This window comes from Chiloscyllium punctatum, chromosome 8 (assembly GCF_047496795.1).
Source record: "Chiloscyllium punctatum isolate Juve2018m chromosome 8, sChiPun1.3, whole genome shotgun sequence".
NCBI lineage: Eukaryota > Metazoa > Chordata > Chondrichthyes > Orectolobiformes > Hemiscylliidae > Chiloscyllium > Chiloscyllium punctatum.
Genome location: NC_092746.1, coordinates 34,827,406 through 34,846,068, shown reverse-complemented (window position 1 = coordinate 34,846,068; position 18,663 = coordinate 34,827,406). Strand labels below are relative to the sequence as shown.

General features: G+C 38.1%; 1 protein-coding gene across 2 annotated transcripts in view; it reads left to right on the top strand.

Moving 5' to 3' along the window:
- Positions 1–18,663, top strand: part of LOC140480465 (aryl hydrocarbon receptor-like) — a 195,421-nt gene that overhangs the window by 96,367 nt on the left and 80,391 nt on the right. The window lies entirely within an intron of this gene.

Genomic DNA, 18,663 nt, shown 5'->3' with positions numbered 1-18,663 from the left:
TAATACACAAGAAGAGAGCATTCGGCCTGTGGTGTCTGTGCCAACTGAATAAACTAGCTGCCCATTCCAATCCCACTTACCAATAGCTGTTCTGTAGCTGTGCACGTTAGAAGATCAGTTGCAATTCCAGGTTCCTTTTAAAGTGAGTTGAGGGTTTTATTTCAACCACCACATCGAGCAGCGAGCTCCAGACACCGAGTGGCTAAATAAACATTATTCCTCAAGTCCCCTCTAATCTTTCTGCCAGTCACCTTAAGTCTGTATCCTTTGGTAGTTAACATTTACCTTACTGGAAAACAAGTATTCTCTGTCTATTCTATCCAAGCCCTCATTTTGTACATCTCAATTAAGTCACCCCTGAGACTCCTCTGATCTAAGGAAAGTGACCTTAGACTATCTAGACTTTCCTCATAGCTGCTGTTTTCATGATGTGGAGATGCTGGTGTTGGGGACTTGGGTGGACAAATACAGAAGTCAATCCTCACCAGATTACAATCCGACGAGTTGACTTGAAATCACAAGCTTTTGGAATCACAAGCTTTCGGAATGTTGCTGCTTCAACTGATGAAGGAACAGCTCTCCGAAAGCTTGTGATTTTAAATAAACCTGTTGAACTATAACCTGGTGTTGTTAGACTTCTGATTCTGCTATCTTCAAGCTGTGGCAGCATCCTCTAAATCTCTTCTGTTCTGTCTAGAGCAGTTGTGTCCTTCCCATAATTTGGTGAACAGAACTGTGCCCAAAATTCCAGCTCTGGCCCAACTAGTGTCTTTTATAGTCCCTGCATTACATCCCTAATCTAGAGTTTCATAGCTTGTCCAGTGTATGCAAGCATCGCATATGAATTCTTTACCACTTGTCCAGATGATCCACCACCTTCAGGGGCGTGTGAACTTGCACTCTAAGGACTGCCACGTTCTGTACCCCTCACCATATCCTCAAATTTATTATGTATTCTCCTGTTTTGTTCTCCAAAAATGCTTATCATCCTACTTCTCCAGATGGTAAAAATTGAACTGATTTTCTGTATTGTGTTTAATTACAATCTCATTTCACACAGTATTGCTTTACTGCATTTATGCATTACTTTACTATCCACAGGAACTAAAAGATACAGTATGGTCATTAAAATATTTGATATCTAATAACAGAAACTAATACAACCATTATTGCTATTTTTCATCTATCTCCACTATGAAGCAAATTAAATGGCTAATGAGGAATAGCTGTAGCCTTTCTGGTTTGGTGTATCTATTAGCGCAAAACTCTCAAATATTCTTGTACATTCAATAAATGTATAGAGTTTAAATATAAATCACTTCTTTCCTGATGCAAGAACAGTGAAATTGCTAAATGAATAAACCTTGTGCAGACTATCAGCCTAAGATTACCAAAAGGCATATCCTTAGCTACTTTGCAACAGAATTAGGATGTGTCAAAATCTGATGACACGTAATTCTGGTTATGTTGAAGCTGGTCAACATTTGACTGACAATAGGGAATCCCGCAGAAAAATGACCTTTTGTTAACCAAAATTCAACGTTGGTTACTGCAGGTTAGCTGAACTGTCATATGGTCACACCTACACTTTTATTTCAGGTATACACTGCTGTCGCGTGCATCTAACATATCATCAAAGCTTGAAAATGATAGAATAGAAATTTATTGACACGTGTACTTTTTCATTTAAAAAGTGAAAAATTTTATAAGTTGCCGCACCACAGTGCCTACATCAATGATAGATATCAAAGATAATGATAAAAAAGGAAAATTTAAGACAAAGTTCACCACAGTTCAGTTCCTGGGCTAAGGGAAAGCCAATTAAGGAACGGTGGCAGACCTTGAAGATGCATTTGCTATTCTGGGACAAAAACTAAATCTCCAGTGTTTGAAAACATAAACACCTAATGTGGCTTACTTATGAAATTCTGCATTAAATAATTCAAATTATTTTAATATTTGTACTTGCAACTCATTAACTTCCAATGACTGAATTTCAGTGATCCAAAAGGAATCCAGACTTTGGATTTGCTGAGCTATAATTTCTTCATTAATATAAAGCAAGTTATGATTTTGTCAGAAGAAAGATCATTGATGTGAAATGTTGGCTGTTTCTTTCTCTGTAGATAGTATCTGATCTGCTAATTTCTAAGATTTTCTGTTTTTGCAATAGCTGAAACTACTGGTTTCTTTAATACTTCAAAATCAAAACTCTCATTGTCTTTACCTTGATTCACAGAACAATGTGACATGTGACAAGGTGGCTCAGTGGTTAGCACTGCTGCCTCACAGCACCAGGGACTCAGGTTTGATTCCAGCTTCGGGCGGCTGTCTGTGTGGAGTTTGCACATTCTTCCCCTGTGTGTGTGGGTTTCATCTGGGTGCTCCAGTTTCCTCCCACAATCCAAAGATGTGCAGATTAGGTGAATTGGCCTTTCTAAGTTGCCCATACTATTCAGGAATGTGTTGGTGCATTAGTCAGAGGAAATGTAGAGTAATAGGGAAGGGGAATGGGCCTGGTTGGGATACTTTTTGGACTTGTTGAGCAAAATGGTCGCCTTTCCCATTATAGGGATTCTCTGAATGACTATTCTAACCAACCTATCTGAATATTCTTTACGGGAAAAGTTGTACTGTTTAATGAAAGAAGTTTAAAAGGGTATACACCAAGCAATTAAAAGGAATTTTTTTTAAATTTACGTGAGAAGAAATGACCACTAATTAGTTCCAAAACATTTTATTTGAATTACCTTGAACAATGGTATGACAATCAGCTATGGATTAGGCCTCTTGCCAGGAAATGTGAAACCTCCTCACACTTAGTTTTGCAAGGCTGATATTTTAAATCACCCTGGCTAGTTCTCACTGGGTAAGGAACTAAGTTTCAATTCAGCCTCAAGAAGGCTGGGTGTAACTGGTGCTGGCCATTGGCAATGACCGCTCTTTGATATGAAAAGCCTTTTATGTTCACCTGTTCCATCTTGGAGCAATGTTCATTTTTAGCATTAACTGTTCTGGTTTTCAGAGAGATCAGCAGGATTGTTGTCAATATTTTCAAGAGTTGGTATGTTTTGATTTATTTGTCTGAGTAACACAGTTGCACTGTTTGGTTCCCTGCAGCAAATGATGGGAGTAAGCACAAATTAAAAAGCACTTGCAAAAGCTATAGAGAGAAAATGTGATGGGCATGTGTTGAATCCGGTGTTATCAAACATTGTACAGAAGTGCACAATGTGCAACTTGTGGAACATAAAATAAGAATCATAGCGGGTAGAGAATACTTTGTACATTTGCCTCTTAGAGAATTCCAGCACTGAAATGGTTTCTGATTATTTTGTCCATTCCATTAATTTTTTTGTTGCTTTTTAATATTGATTTTAGAAAATTAAACATGGATGGATCTAGAAGAAAGATATTAAAAGTGCTGTTTGGAAATGAAATATTTGCAGTTTCAGATAATACAATCTGACATTCAGTATACTGTGCTGCAAAACACAACTTATAAAAATGAATAAATGAAACAAGCTTTGTTCTTCAACCTGTAAACCATTTGCAAGAGATAATGGGCAGACAGATAACATACTCATTGGGTCATGGCTGAGATCATTTAAATTGGCAACTAAAAGCAATAAAAATGGAGTTCAGGATATGTATTTTTAACTGTTACTTTGTTCAACAACTCCCCACAATTTTATTGCTTAAATCTTGATTGTTCATGAACAATTACAGGTTTTAAACAAACCAGCAATTGCTGGAGAAACTCAGCAGGTCTGGCAGCATCTGTGGAGAATAAGCAATGTCAACATTTCAGCTCCAGTGACCCTTCGTCAGAACAGATTGAAACGTGGGGCTGATCACGTATTTGGCCTGGGCTTCGTAGCTCTCCACAGAGTGGATTTATTTACATTTTAAACAATATTTCCACATTTATGTCTAAACAATATACAACCATGTAAAGTAGGAGCAGAAGTAGGCCATTCAGGCTCTCAGCTCTGCTCCTACATTTAATATGACCGTGACTGATTAGTTTGTGTTTCAAATTCTACATTCCTATCTTTGATGATCCTGATTTTCTATAAGAATCTGTCCATCTCTGTCTTAAAGGTATTCAGCAATGGGCTTTCACCACTTTAAGTTCCAAAGCCACAACACACACATCCTCATCTCTGGGCAGTAAGGGTGACCCCTAATTTTTACATAGTGTTTGAGTTCTGGATTGGCCCACAAGAGGAGAAATCCCTGTCAAAACCATTAATGATCTTGCACACTTCATCAATTCACTGTACTTCTAAACTCCAGTGGAAATATAAGACAACCCACTCATTCAGTGTGATAATCTGGTAAATTTCCCCTGATCCGCCCCCAATGCATTTACATCTTTCATCAAATAAAGAGACCAAAACTGTACAAAATACTTAATGTCTCAGCGGTGCTTGTTAACTGAAAGATAACCTTACTTTTATATTCACTTCACATCGTAAAAAAGGTAATATCCATTGACGTGTATGTATACTGTATGTGCATACTAAATTTTGTGACTCCTGCACAAGAGCACCGAGATCCCTCTGTACCTCAAAATTCTTTAGTTATTTCTGTTTAAATAATACTTATTTTTGTTCTTCCTGAAAAGTGAATGACTTCACTTTTTTTTCCACGTTATACTCCATCTGCCAGATTTTTGCCCAGTCCCTCAGCCTATCTATAGCTGTATGTAACTTCCCAGGTAGTGTTCACAGCGTACTATGCTACTTATCTCAGTGTTGTATGTGAGTTTACCTATCGTGCCTTTGCTCCCTTCATTCTTAATAGAAATTGTAAAATGTTTGAGGCCTTAGCACAGACCCTTATGGAACTCCATTTATCACATCCTGCAAATGAGACGAAGATACATTTATGCAAATTCTCTTTTCTGCAAGCAGTCTCTGCTAATATATGTTACTCCCTTTCATTTTGTGCACCTTTGGTATGGCACCTTATCAAATACCTTTTGAAAATCCAAGCATTGTGTATCTTCAAACCTGCCTTTATTCTGAGCACTTCAAAAGATATGTGACTCATTTCACTCTCCTTTACCACTTGCATCAGTAATTAAATACCAATTATCCACAATTAAAAATATATACAGGTGTATGGATGGTGCACTTAAAAAGGATATCCATAGCCTTTTGACATTTTCATTAAATGATGCCAGATTTTCCTGGATCCTGTGTGTCGCCATAGTCTTGCCAGACCATAGGGACTGCGCTCTCATTAGAGAGAGAAGCAATGGTTGTAATTTAACCTGAGAGCCACCAGACCTCAGAGGGAAGAGGTTGAGAAAGAGAGCCCTTCATGGTAACCTCAAACCAGTGATGGGAATTGAACCCACGCTGTTGGCACCACACTGCTCTGTAAACCAACAATCCAGCTAAATGAGCTAAACCAATTCCTATGAATCCTATATCCACATTAGTAGCATTTTAAAGTCACAAAACATTTCAGAATTTTGGCTCCTGGAAGACCAGTGTCATTGAAATGCATCCAAGCATTTCATTACTTAATCGCTTATTTTTATCTAGTGTATTTCTCTAGTGCTCAGAAATTGTAGCTAATTGTGTTCCTTCTTAGATGAACGGAGTTGTGATATATCAACTTCATTCTGGATTAGTGGTGCTGGAAGAGATAAGCTAGAGGAGGGTGGGGGTGGGGAGAAAGTAGCATAGAGTACAATGGGTGAGTGGGGGAAGGGCCTCTAGCTTATCTCTCCATGCTTCAGGCTCACTGCCTTTATTCCTGATGAAGGGCTTTTGCCTGAAACGTCAATTTCGAAGCTCCTTGGATGCTGCCTGAACTGCTGTGCTCTTCCAGCACCACTAATCCAGAATCTGGTTTCCAGCATCTGCAGTCATTGTTTTAACCTCGTTTATATATCAACTTCAGCTAATTATGTGATCTGCATGACTTTAGAAATGGATAACTACTATCTAGAGAGACAAAATCCATTTCTGGAATGAGTTTACACACTAAATTCAACATAAAGCTCAAAAGTAGACAATGTTGGTGCTCTGAGTCAAGAAGTTAAAAGTTACTTGTGCATGAATTAAGTTGTCTGATTTTCTTTTTCGAATCTTTGAATTGTCACGTTTGCAACATTATTACCTGTAAGACAATATTTTGCGGACTTCTTTTAACCCCAAAAGTGACCTATTTTGATGCTCTTAGATTGATATCTCTGATGTTAAGAGAGCATTGTGGAAACAGTGGGAGTTGGTAAAGGTGGTGGGGTGGGGACGGGAAAACCTATACCATGTGAAGGTTGTGTACTTCACCTAAATTGATCCCCTGCTCACTCCACTTGGTGTTCCTTTCCCATACAAGGGAAGTGTGTTCATTGCACAATCCTTGAAGAGGCAGAATCCTACCTTTACATTGAGGATGTACTCCAACATGTTGTACAGCACTGTCCCTGGGCTAAATGGGACAGATTTCAAACAGATTTACCAAACCAAAACTTGGCATCTATGATTCATTGTGTACCATCATATCTTGACTTCATTACAGCCTTAGTCCAACTATGGACAAAAGAGTTGAACTCAGTCAAGAGTTGACTGCTCTGGACATCAAGACAGCATCCCTAGTAAAACTTCAATCCATGGGAACGAGGGCAATGCTCTTTATTGATTAGAGTCATGCCTAGCACAAGGAAGATGCTTGTAGTTGTTGGTCATTCAGCTGAGTCCCAAGACCAGCACCCCTCTAATTTTCCTACTATTTGCATGGGCCATCTGAGGTCTGGGATATTTCTGCAAGAGTTTCTCAGGTTAGTGTCCTTGGCCCAACTATCTTGAACTGCTTCATCAATGGCCTTCCTTCCATCATCCAATCAAAAGTGATAACGTTTTCTGATGGTTGTATATTGTGCAGCATGATTCACTACTTCTCAGATCCTGTAGCGGCTTTTGTTCATACACAGCAAGGCCTGGACAACTTGAAGCTTGGGCCGACAGTGGCATGTAACATTTTCACCAAACAGGTGCCAGGAATGACTGTCTCGAACAAGAGAGAATCTAATCATCACCCTTTGACATTCAATGGCATTACCATAGCTGAATCGCCCCAGTACCAACATCCTGGGGTTTGACATTGACTGGAAACTGTATTGGACCAGCCATAGAACTGACCACCAATCTCTCCAAAATATGTCCATCATCTATGAAACACAAGTCAGAAGTGTGATGGGAGAAGGGTCACTGGACCTGAAACATAAACTCTGCTTTCTGTCCTCAGTTGCTGCAAGACCCATTGAGCTTTTCCAGCAATTTCTGTTTTTGTTTGTGAGTTCTAACATCCACATTTCTTTGGATTTTTTAAAAGTTGTTCTGTGTGATGGAATGCTTGGTGGAATGAGGGACCATAGTTTGGAATGGCTGGCTGGGGAATTTGGACACAAGGAGTTTGAAGAACCATTGTGAGTGGGTATTTGGCATAACTTGGTATAACTGGGAACAAGGGCTTGAGTTGGAATGGATGGGGAACAGGAAGTTATGTGGGGGTCAGGGTTGGAGGGATATTTCCTGCATTATGCTTTAGTTTTGGGTATGGTGCTAGATCCCTGAGATAGGCCTTCTGCCACAACCACAGTAAGCAATACCCTCAGTTCTTCCAAGGTCATCTGCCCAGGTTTTAATCCAATCTAGTTAGAGACTAGGGATGTAATAGGGATAAAACACTCTTTTGAAATTGAGTAGTCCTATTGTATCACACTTGCTCACTTAGCACATACAGATAACAAAAATTGGAACATACACCCATGTGTGCGCATTTACTGCCTAAAGTAAAAGTATGAATTTGAAAAGAATGTGAAATCAACACCGATTATTCACTCATAATGGTGCATTCATTAAGTTGGAAGCAATGAGCACAATGCTTTAATTATATAATTGCCATTTTCATTGTTCACTTGCAGCAACATGGCATGGGCACATTACAGCAGTCGAGAAATAAACAATCTGGTGGGCAGCAACAAGTTCCTGTAGAATCTGAGCATAATTTTCAAGTAGCACATCAGCAATTAATGTTTAGTGAAATGCTTCCACAATATGTTTGGACATGATGCGTTTTGATCATGATGTGTTTCTGAGTTTGTACTGTATTTCTAACCTGCAATGATGCTTATTCCTAAGGTAAGGAGAATTAATGAAGCTCAAAACTGAGGATGTTATATTATGGAGTCTTCAATATCAAATTTCTTCAGATTTTACTGAAGAGTTTAATCTATTGAAGCTTTCTTTTAAAAGCTGCAGTGTACGGTTGTGAGGAAAAACAAAAATCAGATTTGGAAATTTTCTGTAAACCACATCTGTCACAACAAGGTCAGGCTGTTATGAGACTATACAGCACTGTATTTTCAACATTGCAACCTATACTTTATGCCTTGTATTGCATTTTTAACACAGTCCCATGTGTAATATTAACAGTGAGATTTCTTTTGCAAGTATTGTGGTAATTGAGAATGCTTCTCTGTCTCCATTCAGCCATTTGATTGTTTGGATATTCTTATTGTTTTTTTTTCCTTTTCTGCCTATTTTCCAATTAATGCAAACTAGTAAGTTTATTGGAAGGTTTCACTCTTCTTCCCATTTCTGGAAAGTACTCTTTCTCCTGTTTTTATACACAGAGCAAAATTACCATATAACTCTTTAAAATCGGTCAAAAAATTGAAAGTTTATGTCAGATGCCAGAATACTGCAGAAAGCCTCAAAGATTCTCAGTGCATTGGTGGAAAGAGAGACAAAATTAGAAAAGCAATTAAATGAAAGGGCGTGAAAAATATTGTTCAGGAAAATCTAAAGATGTTTTACAAGAAGTACGAAGAGTAAGAGGCCAACCTAGTAATGCTAAAGGGGGAAATAGTAAAGTATTTAGCATCTTTTAAGAAAGGGTTAAATTCAGTCCAAATGAAATGAGAAGAGGCCAGCAATTTCTAATCCTCTCAAGCAACAACTTTGCCCCGTCTCCTATATCCTATGAGAATGCTTCCGGTGATGCTGCCGAGGGTGGCTCTACGTAAATTATATGGCTGGCTGGGTTCCTTTATCTGGAATCATAGATGGCCCGTCATTAAGCTGAAGAAGCTAAAGCTTCCACAGGCAAGGGGAGGATTGGACTTCACAGATTTTAGGAAATATCAGTTAAGTTCCCTATTAAGTTACATAGCTGATTGGGTCTTGTCTGATCCACAATCAATCTGGCTGGACATCGAGGCCTCTAAAGTAAAATACCCACTTATTAACCTTTTATCTTCAGACAAGAGGAAAATCATTTACAGATCGCTGTAAAAACCCTATAATACTAAACACAATTAAGGCTTGGAATATAATGCGGCAAAATGAGGATAATTCACATAAAACATTCCCCATGCGCCGATAGTGGGAGCATGGGGATTCCAACCGGGGTTTACAGATGCCACTTTTAAACTCTGAAGATCCAGGGGTATCTCATGTCTAGGGGACCTATTTAAAGATGGGGTCCTGATGTCTTTTGAACAGCTGTGTCAGAAATTCGGATTACCTAATGGAGACCTCTTTCGATACTTCCAAATTCGAGACTATATCCAGAAGAAGACTGCGTTATTAGATAGTCTTTATAAATCAGATAGAGAATGTAGTGTCCTATGATCAGTGAGAGTATCTTCCGTCAGTACTATTTATCATTTACTACATGATGAAGTATCGGGAGATATGGACAATCTGCTTAAAACATGGGATCAGGATTTGGAACTAGAAATCTCTATAGAAACATGGAATGATATTTGGGAAAACGCTAGAAGAATTACTATCTGTAACAGAACCCAGGCTATCCAGCTGAAGATACTTCATAGGGCCTATATAGCACCGGTTCGATTGGCAAAATTTAAGGCAGGAGCATCTCCAATATGTCCCAAATATAAAATAGAGGTGGGCACTCTTGTACATTGCCTATGGACCTGTCATAAGATCCGTAGATATTGGACTAAAGTAGCAAGTACCCTGACAGAAATTTTAGGAACGGAAATTAAAGTGGACCCTGTATCTCTCCTTTTGGGCTTTTCAAACCTTCCCTCCCTGGACATGTAGAGGAAGAGACTATTTTCTATTCACTCTTTCTGTGCAAGGAAAAGTATTTTGGTGAACTGGGTGGCTGAGGGCCCCCCTGGACTTTCAAATTGGCACAGATTAATTATGGAATGTATTCCCCTTGACTTCCTTACAAATATGGTGCACTGAAAGACTGAATTATTTTATAAAATATGGCAGCCCTTCTTGAATTACATAAATACAGATATTTCGGCTATCCTAACAAGGGCTTTTATTTAATTGAGATTACAAACCTGGCTGGTCCGGGGCCCCTTAGGAGAGGAATCCCGCACGAATACGGGTTTTATTACATTTGATGTTAACACATTCCGAGCATGTAAGAGACTTAAATATACACTCTGGTTAGTTGTAGGTTAGATAAGTAGACAGTTGAGTTTTGTTTTTTTTTCCTTTTTCGGTATTTTTTTCTTTTGTTAAATTTTGGCTATTGTATATTTGATTTAATTGTATATCAATGTTTGTATTTGAGAGTTTTGTTTATTTTTGTAAACTTGTAAAAATGTTAAATTTCTAATAAAAATATCTATTAAAAAAAGCAACAACTTTGTGCGGGGGGTGGGAGGTTGGAGTATGACTAATAATATATAATTGTTTAAAAAGGGAGGAAATGATAGTTTGACTAACTAGCCCCGTAGTGGGCAAATTAATAGGAAAGGGTTTGACGGTCATTATAAGTTGATGTTTTGAGAAGCATGGAATAATCAAGGGCAGCTGACTTGGATTCGCTAAAGGGCAGTTACAATTGCTAAATCTTAATTTTTTGAGGAAATGGCAAGGAAAACTGATGAAGTACTGCATTTGGTGTAGACTACTTGGATTGTAGCAAATCTTCTGACAAGTTTTCACACATTTGATGCACTGGTTTGATTCTAGCTAAAATACTTCCGTACAGTTCTGGTCACCACATTACAGGAAACATATGCTCGCACTTGAGAGGTTACAGAAGGTCATGATGAGAAGAACTTCAACTAAAAAAGGCTAAGAGAGGTATAATTGAGGTTTCGAAGAATAGTGAGCGGTGAAGCTAGCTCCTTTCTATTCACTCTGTTTCCATTAATGGTGAATTCAGGAGAGTAGTTGAGTATTCTGTGCACTCAGAGTAGTATGGGTGTGCCATTTGCTTTTTGTACCATCAATTTTTTGATGTTCCTGTTAGTTACAGTATAATACATATTCTTACACCCCCGTTCCTTAAGTTCAAATCAAGGTGTCACACATTTTGTCTCCCACTCTAGATTTTCCAGCAATCTTTCCTCCCTCTTACCAGCTGTAAAATGTTAACTTGGCACCACTTCATTACTCCTTCTCGATTTACCTAGCTTGCGTGTGGGCCTTTTCAACCTTGGTGGTATCCTGTATTACGGGCTTTGGTGTTTCAGTCAGGTTCTGTTCTTTCAAACAAAATCTTCACTTATCAGTCAGTGTGATCTCATCCTCGCTGTTGAGAAATGGTTAACCCAGTAGTTTTCAAAGTTTCTGCTGAAAGTAACCTAAACTGTGGAAGACATAATGTAATTCAGAGCCCAGAGATGCATTCTGTCTCTCAGTTGCTGGGCTGCAGCTGGATTCTCTGTACATTTTTAGCCTTTATTGATATCTACAATATTTTGAGTTTTTGGAGACAAAGCTAAATAGAAATATTTTGTAATTAGCTGAGTTCATCACACTGCGTACAATTGCTTCCATTTGCTATCATCCTTTTGTAGAGTTAGAGGTAACAAGCTGTTTTTGCTAGATTCTTAATTTACTTCATTGTTAGTGTTTGTGCTGACAGTTTTACAGTGTAGCTTTAGCACAAGATTTTCAGAGGCCTTGCCAAGCATTACTATTTCTTTAATGTAATGGTAAGCCGCAATAAAGAATTCAAATAGTTAAATTGTAAATAAAACATACATATGTATTTACATTCTTGTGGTGATAACAGAATAGTTAGCTTCTTTGTTGAAATTAAGGTTTCAAAAAAACCTTATGATTTAAGTAGCTTTGTGTAGGCACAAGATTACCACTAAAAGCATATCAATAATCCTTGTATTGTATTGGTGAAATTACTGATATATTTTATTTACAAGTGCATTTGTCCCATTTGTGTACTTTATCAGATTAGAGCATCTCAACTTTTAGCCGAAATTGCACATTTGCAGCAGGGTCCTGAAGCAAGGTGCAAAGCCGTTTTATTGTTCACATTGTGAGTTAAAAGCTCATAATTAGAAGCAAACAAGCCAGGAAAATCATCTTAGGAATTTAATCCTTGTGGGAGCATAGAAAGATGTGCAGAAATTGTACTGTTTAGAGAGTGATTAGTCTGGAAATAGGAGGGAGTCTGGATCTTGTCTGACACTTGTCATCTGTTAGAGGACTGTGTGATTGCAAGAAATGCCTGTACAATGCACTAGCACTGTAGCAGTTGATCTTTTAAAGGCATTAACCTTTCCACTGGATGATCATCTAGGCTTAAATTTGATGAATGACAGGCAGAAGGTGTGTCATGTAGAGGAGAAACAAAAATTGCATGAGTTCTCAGTAAAAATGGAATGGTAGTGAACATTTAACCCAGAAGCAAATGGGTATAAGATTTTTTTTCCAGCATTAAAATTATTTAAGAATTTTGTACTCCTCTACCACCTATTTATAGAAAGTGTTTTTGTTTCCATGAGTTATTGACTTCATGTCATACTGTTCAGGGGTTAAGGATTGGGGGTGGGGAGGAGAGTAGTGGTACAAAACTATTGCCTTCGATCTGAATGTAGTAATAGGAACAAAGCAACTGAAATACGAAGTAATCCTGTTATTCATGAAAGAGAGAAAACCTTGCAACAGAAGGAGTGGAGTAAGATGGGAATCAAATGGTAACAACTTGAACTTTGAAGACATGAGCAAGTACTTGTAATTTGCTGACTTGCAGTGTGAAAGTCCAAATCATTAACTGTTTTCCACTTTTTTTTTGTTACCAAATCAAACAAAAACTCCAACAGGCTAATTGAACATAGTTTGCTTTTTATAAATCCACCAATCTTTCTTAATTATTAGCATTTGCCCATATGACTATTAACTTTGTCCCATATTATTGTTTCTAGAAACGTTCCCACCACATGGTTGAACTATCTGTTGTTTTTGTACCTTTATCTGTGCACTCTTTGTACAAACTTGTCTATCAATTGCAGTTCTTCAAACCTCTGGCAACATCCCAGAATCTAAAAAAAATACTAGACAACTTATGGCCAGTGCTTCTGCAATTTCCACTCTTTTTGCTTCCTTGGAAACATCCCATTTAGTCTGGTGTTTTATCAAGTGCAACATCTACCCATTGCCTCCTCCATATCAATTGTAAAGCCTTCAAGTAGTTTGATTGCCTGCCCTGTCAACATGGTCTTATTCTTTGATAAATATGAGTATAAAGTATTTATTTTGTGCCTCAGTTGTTCACCCTGCTTCCATATGTAAATTCCTTTTGTTTCTAATCAGTCCCATTGTTCCTTGTACACCATTTTTGCTGTTTTTGTATGCCTATAGGAATTTCTTGGATTTCCTTTTTTTATTAGCTGGTAACCTGAATTCATACTGTCTCTTTGCTTCTGTTATGTGCTTGTTCACTTCATTTTCGAGCTTTCCACATTGATCCCGGTTGTATTGTCCACTGACATCTGTCATAAGCACATATTTCATTTTGCATCTTAATTTCTACCTGTTTCATCATCTGGGGAAGTTTAGATTTGTTTGCCCTGTCTACAGACTTATATCATGTCTATAATTGAGCTATCTCCTCTCTCAAAGCAGTCCATTATTCAAATCCTGTTTTGCTTGCCAAATTTTGATTTCAGTTGATCTTAGCCTAATTCTCACCTGATGAAATTGGCTTCCCTTCTTCTCTCCTCCCTCCCCCCCCCCGCCCTTTTGTTATACTTACTGTGGGGTTTTCCTTGTCCTTTTTATGATGAATTTAAATATCAATATACATGGTAATGGTATCTTAAGTATCCAGCCACTGACAGTTAATCAATTCAGTCCACTTCATTCCCAGAAACCAGTTTTAAAATACCTCCTTTCTTGTTTGACTAGGAGGATGCTATTGTAGAAAATATTCCTGAACACACATTCTAGGAACTCTTGCCTCTCTTTGCCCTTTACCCCATTACTATTCTTATCTTACCGAGAAAACTAAAATCAGCTTTTATACTTATTCCATAATTTCATTGAAAATTTGTTCATTTCTGTCTCCTCCACTGACTGGTGGCTTCTGATTACATCAAACAATCTAATTGGACTTTTGTTCCTCAGCTCTAGCCAAATAGATTCTGTCTTTGACCCCTGTGAGACTTCATCTCTGTCGGACATAGCAATGTTTTCCATAAAAGATACTGCCAGTTTTTACCCCTTGCCTTCTTTTCCAATTTTTCGTTGACATTTTGACTCCAGGAATACTTAATGCCTTATCCTGCCATTCTTCAAATCAGGACTCTCTTTGAACCAAAGCATCCTATTTTCACAAAACAAACTGTGCCTTTAACTGACGGGTTTTATTAATCATAGTCCAGACATTCTCATACGTGCATAGTAGCATTAATTTAGATGTTGCTTTTTTGCTTGTATTCTGAACCCACCTAAACTTCCTATTTCCTCTTAGTTCCATCTTAGATAACAGCAAGTTATTCTGTTATCTAGTGTGTGTAGTATAGTCAGTTCTGCTATAATGTGTGTTTTTTCAACAGGAATTGGTTTTAATGTGATTGAATAATTTGAACCATTATTTGTAGAACATGAACTTCCCTTACCTGTATTGGCTAGAATGTGATTCCGCCCCATTCGTTTAAATGGTGCTGCTCTTGCGTGATTTTTTTAGAACACAGAATAGCACAAGAATGCAACTATCCTGTTATATGAGACCTGACTGTATTAAAATTTTATCCATCTTATTCCCGTAGACTATTTCTATATACCAGTGGCCAATCCCACTAATGTATTTTAAACCACACATTCCTCACTCCACCCCGCCCCCCCACCCCCCCCACCCCCGGCCCGCTCGAAAACAAAGTTAAAAACCTCCCCATGAGGACATTGATCCCAGTTCTGTTGCAGTCTAATCCAGCCCATTTGAAATTATGTTTTCTGTCCAGGAACTGGTCTAAGTGCCCCAAGCACCTGAAACCCACCCTCCTGCACCATGCCTCAACCCACACATTGGTCCTCACTATCTTCCTTGTTCTACTTTCATTTGCTGTAATATCCAGAGATTGCCACCTTTTGGAGTTTTGCTTTTAAACTTCTACCCAAGGACCTGAAATCCTGGCCATAGGACCATAATGCTGACCCTGTCTGTTGTTAATACCAACATGTGTCACAACCTCTGGCTCATTCTGTTCTCCAGAATCTCTTACACATTGTCCATCATGTCCTTTACCCTTGCACTGAGAAGCCATACGCAATGTAGTGCTCATAATGATGGTTACAGAAATGGCTATCAGTTTGTTCTCATCTGTACAATCCTTTTACCATTGGGCCAAAGGGCCAAGGAGTGGCAGATGGAGTTTAATTTAGATAAATGCGAGATGTTGCATTTTGATAAGATGAGCAAGGGCACAACTTAACACAGTTAAGTTATAGGGCCCTGGGGAATATCGTCAACAGGGGGACCTAGGGGTTCAGGTGCATAGTTTCTTGAAAGTTGAGTTACAGGTAGATAGGGTGGTGAAGAAGGCTTACCTTCATTTGGTCAGAGCATTGAGTATTGAAGTCGGGACGTCATGTTGCAATTATATAGGACATTAGTGAGGTCACTTTTGGAGTACTTTTCTGGTTGTCCTGCTACAGGAAGGATATTATTAAATTGGAGAGGTTGCAGAAAAGATTTAGAAGGATGTTACCAGGACTGGAAGGTTTGAACTATAAGAAGAGGCTGGAAAGACTGGGACTGTTTTCACTTGAGCATAGGAGGCTGAGGATTGACCTTTATAAAATCACAAGGGGCATAGATAAGGTGAATAGCAAAGGTCTTTTTCCTGGATAGGGGAGTTCAAAACTGGAGGTTAAAGGTGAGTGGAGAAATATTTAAAAGGGGTCTGAGAAGCTACTTTTTCACACAGGGTAGTTCCTGTGTGGAATGGGCTGCCGGCGGAAATGATAGATGCAGGTACAGTTACAACATTTAAAAGGCATTTGGCCAGGTACATGAATAGGAAAGGTTTAGCGGTGTATAGGCAAATGGGTCTAGTTTATTTTTGGAAACCTGGTCAGCATGGTTGCCTAAGTGGTCTGTTTCTATGCTATATGACTACACACTCCATCAGAGTGTTGTCACGATCAGCAGTCTGCAATGTTTGTCCTTAGTGCTTTCAGCTACTGGTTGATGGCTCCTGAGCTTTCGTGGCTTATGGGGTAACTACTTCTTGAAACATACGATCCAGGAAGCTCAACTTCCCTAATGTTCCGCAGTGATTCCCACAACCCCAAAAGCTCAAAAATCATGAACTTATGCACCACAAGCTGGAGACATTTCCTATGCATGTCGTCCTTCATGGTCATTCTGTTCTGTGTATACCCTATTCCCATTCCTTGTTTTGCAACATGACGTATGCCTCATAATTATCTACATTGAATTGTTTCTGCAAAACGTCTGCCCGATGCTAGTTGCACATTTGTTTTCTTGAAGTTAATGTTGTGTCCTTTGTTTGTCAAGTCATTCATTTTTGTGTTGTCAGCAAATAGTGAGGTTGGCAAATTTTTGTTTTCTAATTCTTAAAGTCCAAATAATTTATATCCACCGACGAAAAATGGATAAGTCAATGCAACATTACCAGCAATCTCAGAAGTGCTGTGACCACTAGTCTCCTATCTAGGCAGGACTGTAGCTCTTCATTTCCACATTTTGACACTTTCCCTGCCTTTTGTTTCACTGTGCTATGCTGTTACCCAGTTGACCCTGATATGTTCTGCTGTCCTTGGGAAATCTGTGTGCTGGCAGTTTAAAGCCAGAATTTAGAGTTAAATCCCTAATTAATTACAGCACTGCATATTTTAATAACTTTCCAGACAGTTCCACAGGAATTTCCAGCTTATCTGCAAACCCATCTGGATTAAATCAGCAAATGGGTGGGGTTGTTATCAGGTTTCTAACTCTGCATACGTTTCAGGGCTTTTAACATCGTCATGAAATGCTCAGAAGGTCCATTGGTAAAGACATGTCATGAGTTTCCTTGAATGTCTTCTTTGGAATTTTTTTCTTTCCCTGTTTGTTTCCTCTTAAGATCCTCCTTAAAATTTATTCCTTTGACTGAACCTTTAATCATTTCCCCTAATTCTTCCCTTTTTTGTCTTAATGTCAGTTTCCCTTACTAAATCAACATGAGATACTTCTCTATGTTAATTGTGCTAATTATTTTGCCTGTCAGAAACTATGTATAATATTGAAGTTTTTCCCAAATGATTAGATGACCACAGGGTAAGGGAGCAGGGGTGCAAACTAATAAAAAGGCCAACTTTGGACTGATATTAGGGAGTACGTCTTCACACAGTGAATAATATTGTGATTGAAGACAGTGGTAAAGATAATTTATGTTGATCATTTGTACCAAATTAAATTCATTGTTACAAACACTCTTTTATTGCTTTTTATGAATAACCGTAAACAGAATCTCATAGTCTGGGAGCCATGGAATTTAATCCAAGCCCATTCACTTGTCTGCCAAGTTTTTAATGTTCTATTTGCTATCACAGCAATCACCATGAACTCTATTGATTCTAAGTGCAGATAAATGGCCATTGCGTGACTTATCAAGAGCGAGTTGCTGTGCAGGGGAAATCTTGTCCAAACATTGTTTGATTGTGACTTATTTATAAGTGTTGAGGCTTTGAAGCTATATTACTACTGTTGTTTTTGTTTTGTATTTTCAATTCACATTATGCTAAATTGCATTTTACATCAAAAGTGCGTGAGACTTCAAAAAGCAATGACATTTCTAACTTTTCTTGCTTAAAACTTGGATCAATCTGGTATTATTGGAATCTAAATGTAAATGCTGTGTGGCGCTATATGTATTTAAGATCCACTTCATGGTGTTTGCAATTGATAAACTTGCAATTTTAATTTGAAAAAGTAATTCAGAGATACTTATTTGAAAAACCTACCTTATATTTGCCTAAAAAAGTTACTTAGTCATAACAATTTTAAAACAAAAAATTCTCCAAACTTTCAATGTGTTAATTTCTGTCATTGAGTGAAAGACAAGCAAGCCAATTTGTATTTAAATAAACTGTAGATGCATTTGGTGTGCTTCCCTGTGTGGCTTCTTCTCTGGGATGAATTGAGTCTAATCCAAGATTATCTGAGGTGCTCTGCCATCATTATTTTTAGCTGGAATTGAATGGATGTGTTTTTATCATCCTGTCCACGCATTTTATGTTGATACCTATTTCTTTTTTTTTAACTTTTGCTAGTTGGATGTTTCAAAATGTCTTACTAAGAAAACCTTGACAAAGTCAATTTCAGTTGTAATAACACTTAATCACGTGAGATGAGCAGTAGAGTTATTTTGCCTAACAGAGCTAATTTGTTTCT